This window comes from Pinus tabuliformis, chromosome 1_1 (assembly GCF_031772625.1).
Source record: "Pinus tabuliformis cultivar Carrire ecotype Pingquan chromosome 1_1, CPIR1, whole genome shotgun sequence".
NCBI lineage: Eukaryota > Viridiplantae > Streptophyta > Pinopsida > Pinales > Pinaceae > Pinus > Pinus tabuliformis.
Genome location: NC_142297.1, coordinates 870,008,589 through 870,013,556, shown reverse-complemented (window position 1 = coordinate 870,013,556; position 4,968 = coordinate 870,008,589). Strand labels below are relative to the sequence as shown.

At 39.5% G+C, this 4,968-nt stretch overlaps 1 long non-coding RNA gene across 2 annotated transcripts; it reads right to left on the bottom strand.

The window, feature by feature from the left end:
• Positions 1-1,977: 1,977 nt before the first annotated feature.
• On the bottom strand, positions 1,978-4,356 carry LOC149217053 (uncharacterized). Of its 2 annotated transcripts, XR_016250628.1 has the most exons (3): positions 2,833-4,291; positions 2,647-2,753; positions 1,978-2,410 (listed from the first exon to the last, which is right to left on the bottom strand). It is a non-coding gene; the product is annotated as an uncharacterized LOC149217053 (long non-coding RNA). The 2 variants fall into 2 exon arrangements; XR_016250627.1 differs by having other exon boundaries at positions 2,647-4,356.
• Positions 4,357-4,968: the final 612 nt, after the last annotated feature.

Here is a 4,968-nt window from a genome sequence, read left to right as displayed (position 1 = left end):
TATCAACCGTGCAGTGGCGGTAAAAGAATACATTCCGGTCAAGATCTATAAGCAAATCTATATTTCTCATAACCTGTTCGTTGACGATATCCTGTTATTCGCTATGCTATCCAAGGTAACATGGTTGTGCATTAAGTATATTCTGGATCGTTTTCAAAAGGCCTCCGGGCTCGCCATCAACAAAGCCAAAACGATCCTGTATCATAATGGCTCAGACGAGGCTCTGACTTCTTGGATAATACAGCTTTTCGGAATTGATTCTAGACTCCTGTCCGATGGAATCAAGTACCTCGGCTTTCGCCTTAAAGCTAAGGCCTACAGGAAGGTTGACTGGCGATGGCTTATTGAACGCTACTACAGCAAGATCTCGCAGTGGGAATTCAGAACTCTATCTTTGGGAGGCAGGATCGTCCTTGCCAAATCTGTATTGACGCAACTATCGGTCTACTGGGCTCACCTTTTCATTCTCTCGGCTTGTATCATTCAGGCAATCAACAGGATCACGGCAAATTTCATATGGGGGGCAAACGCTGAAAGAAGGAAAATCCACCTCGCAAAGCTGGATCTGTTATCTTTGCCAACAAACTTTGGTGGATGGGGACTGTTGTATATAAGGCTTTTTGGGAAAGCTCTTGTCTGTAAATCCTTATGGAGGGGCATCTTTGGCTCAAATCCTTGGAGCGCAATTATCCGCCAAAAGTATCAAAAAGGTAGAAGCATGGAATTCTGGTACAGGTTTGACTCCATTGGCATCCAGCAAGGGTCCGCTATTTGGCTTAGTTTCAAGCGAATATAGAGATACTTTCTCAATAATCTAAAATGGGAGATCTTCTCTAGCCGGAAAATTCTCATAGGTTTCGACACTTTCGCTGGCTTCAGGGGCAATTTACAGGTTCCAGCTCCTCTTCTTTTTTATCTCCACAGACTTGGTTATTTCACTTGGATCAGAATTATCAAGGAATGGAGAGGTTCCTCTCTTTCGCTTAAGGATGCTGGCGATATTGGTATTCCGCAGGCTTTGTTTGTCCTATGGGATAATTTTAAAATCTCTCTCAAACAGGGTGATATAAAGCGCTATCAGACCGATGACCATTTGGTATGGTCCTTATCTCTCACCTCCTCTCGAGCAAATGTAAAGGACATTTATTTGGATCTCATCTCCAAATCAAACATGTTGAACAGACAGATTTTTCCAATATTCTGGTGGAAACTTGGCTGCCCCCTCAAGGTGACTTTATTCTCTTGGTTGGTCTATTACAACATAAACTTAACTTGGGATTCCTTGAGGAAACGTTCTTGGCATGGTCCCAGCAAATGCTCTTCTGCAAAATGGAGGAGGAAACAAACTATCATTTGTTTTTCAAGTGCACAGTCTCCCAACAAATCTGGTATGAACTAGCTCTGTTTTTTTCTTTTCCGCATCTAAACTTCATCTATGTTGATGCAGCTTTCGCCTGGTGGGGAAGACAAGAAACTGATAAACACCCAATCCTTCCCATCACTATATGGTGCCTTTGGAAGTGGAGGAACTTAAAAATCTTTGAGGATTCAAATATCTCCTCCAATTATGTCCTGTCTTCTTTTTCAGCTCTCTTTCCACCTATCCGTTGAATGCAGTCCATGTGAAGTTCAATTTTGGTCTATATCCATGTTGTTTCCGAAGGCTTCTATCTTTCGGTATTTTGGTATTTTGTCCTTATCCTTTAATGTCACTGATATGCTGAATTCTTCAGCTCAAGCGATCTTATTATCAGATCCATCAGACATACATTTTGTATATATTGCCTCAATATAATATAGTGCTTTTCTTTCTGAAAAAAAGCATGAATCAAGAGCAATTATTTGTGAAAAGCAAAACCAGAATATAAGTCTTTGAATATTATTTGTATGGTATTGAATGATGCTGAGCAAATGCTTTTTTTTTTTTTAATGTTATAATGAAAGAAGTTTATTTCAAACTTTGAGACCATGTAAATGTTTTTTCGAAATGTTACAACAAAAATATTTTATTTTGAACTTTGAGACAAAAGAATAATTGGGTAATTCAAACAAATTTCTGGGAAATAATTTCATACATACTCTTGCACATTGCTTTCACTTATGTGTGTCATAGCTGTTCCCAGTTACAGAGAAACCCAATGAAGGCATCAACTAGCTGTTTCCAGTTACAGAGAAACCCAATGAAGGGATCAACTTCTCCGGACTTCCAGTGCCCCCAAACGGAGCATTTGGTTTGTATGTAAGGTGGATTAAAGGAAAGGCAATTTACCTCCAAGGTTCCTTGCTTTTCATCTTCGGAACTTTCCTCCACCCAGGGCTCAGCACACTTCAGGTGACATTACTTGTCCTATAGTATTTTACCAACTAGTACTTCTTTCAGACAGGAGGAAGAAACAGACATATGGCTAGCCTGCCAAAGAAGAAGGAGAAAGAAGAGAGTTGTATGGTTAGCCATCAAATCATGAGTTAATGGAATCGATCCCTAAAACACAGAAAACAGAGGAAAACCGCAACATTGCTAGAGTTATCTATACCTTTATTCAGCATTACAGGTCATAACAAGCACCTCTATGAACAAAAAGTGCAAGAATTTTGCATTTTATTGAAAAATTGCAGCTAAATATAAATTTCTGCACGGAAAATAACCTTATAAGCTTATGGAGAATCAAGGTCCAAGGCACGCAGTTCTTCCCTTGGTGTCTGTAATCTCCATTTCAATGCATCTACATGCTTTCTTCTTGTCTCTGTTGGGACTTCAAAAAAAACTGACCGTAATATGGAAATAAGCGGTTCAAAAAATACCAACAAACTTCAACAGAAAGTAAAAGATACCTGAAAATTTGAATGAATGCAAGTTGCAGAGATTATCGGTCTCTTCGCTGAACTGGATCTTCGTGCTCCTGTAGCTGTTCAGCTGCACAAGAAAAGATCTTGGTGCTCCTGTAGCAGTTCGGCTTCACAAGAAAAGAGTTGTTCTGCTTCACGATCTCCATAATACCTGCCCTGGTGCGGCTTTCGTACTCTGTGCAGCTACACAAGGTAAAACCCTATCTATATCGCTCAACAAATAGGAAAAAAAATGGAAACGGGGAAAACCTAAAATGTATTGAATGAAAATGGAGAAAACTCGATGCGGTGCTCTGCTATGCCTCAGCGTCTTGCCAATGAATCCTTGCTGGTGCTCCTCGGCAGGACTTTTGAGTATCAATTGCGGAGGGAAAACAAAACATGCTGTTACTGAAGTCTTGATCATTGAATTTCTCAGCAGGAGCGTGATTTGTTTTGCCTCGCAACCGATACCGAAATCCTCTGCCCAAAGCTTTAATTGACAAGAAAAGAATAATATGAACACGGGCACGGAATCAGCGACGAGGGTCTAGCTATCAGGAGTAAATCAACGATACGAAATACAGGCTGTCAAGTTCCTTCAATGAATTTATACCCAAATTTCAGAGATTTTGCGACCCCATCGGATGAGTAATGCAGTTAAAGAACTTTGCTCGAAAACTAAGCAGAAGCGATTGATGTACTTAACCAAATATCGGTCCCGTTTTCATCCCTCCAGATACAGAGCAATACTAATTTATAAAGAAAATAAACCTCATATCCGCACTCTCTGCTCAATCGGCAGCAGAGGGCTTATTCAATTTCTCGGCCTAAACCCTTGTCCCTCCCATCCATTTTCCACGAAACCTCATATCACCAGTCTCTGCTCATTCGGCATCAGAGGGCTTGTTCAATTTCTTGGCGTAAGCCTTCGTCTCTCCGATCCATTTCATCACTTGCGGCCTTATTTCCCCAATACATTTTCAGATCAGACCACCCCTTTGGGGACACGGGGACAGAGGGTTTGGTCTTCGCAGATAATTAACTAAGAAACTTGTGCTCTACTTCATAGATCCCGTACCAATTTGCTTTCGATGCAATCTACCTTTTTTACACCCATTTGTGAAAAATCTTGATTTACCTGTGAGTTTATCTGATGGAGCCTCCTTTTCGAACTCGATCCGAGCATTGGACCATAAGTCTTCCACCAATGGCAGTACTACTGAATCAGAAAGCGTCACTTTCACGAGGGCCGGTACACTGACAGCATGAATAGCACCCAGGTACAGAGCATTTGATTCTCTAGATGGTGGGTTACATCTTCGAATTGAAATCATTTTAAATCCAACGATGTTGAACAGATTCTATAAAGTATTAAGATGTAGCACCCTGTGTAGAGACTTCCATCGAAATGTACCCAAAATAAAATGAAGGTTTTGGAACAAGATTTTTGTTTTTAAGGTATACAAAAATGAAGGCTGGCACCTTTGAGCGTGCGCGAAGGCCTGCCCGCGCACGTCGACTTCAAACACGGAGACGGACTTTAATGGACGAACCTGCGCGAGCCAAAGACTTGGCGTTTACTCATCAATGTTGGGTTGGGTGACACCTGATTTAAAAGAGCCAAAGACTTCGCGTTTACTCAGGAAAAAGCCGTAGCCTAACTAGCAGAGGAATGGTGGGGAAAAGGTATGAAAATCGGTTATATTTAGAAAAAATTTGGCAAGGATTTTTGTAAATCTAAGTTATAGTTGTTAAATTTCAAAATTTTAGGTGTCTTAGAGGATTTTGAAGGTGCTGAATTTATTTTTACCATAAAAAACACAATTCAAACACTACTTTTACAAAAAAAATTGAATTTTTTTTTGCCAAAATTCCAACCACTATTGACCGTCTCTTCAGTAGACAACTCCCAAAAAAAACTAAAAGCTTAAATACAGAGATATAATATAATTAAGCATGCAATCCATTTCCTAATTTAAACTATTAACTATTTCTTAATTTACTGTAAACATGGATTTGTTGATAAACCTGATAAATGAGTTTACTTTAAAATATATTAATTTATTATAACTTTATTTTAACCACAGATTTATTGAGTAATAAAAGAGGGATTATATTTTTTGATACACAAACTTCTTT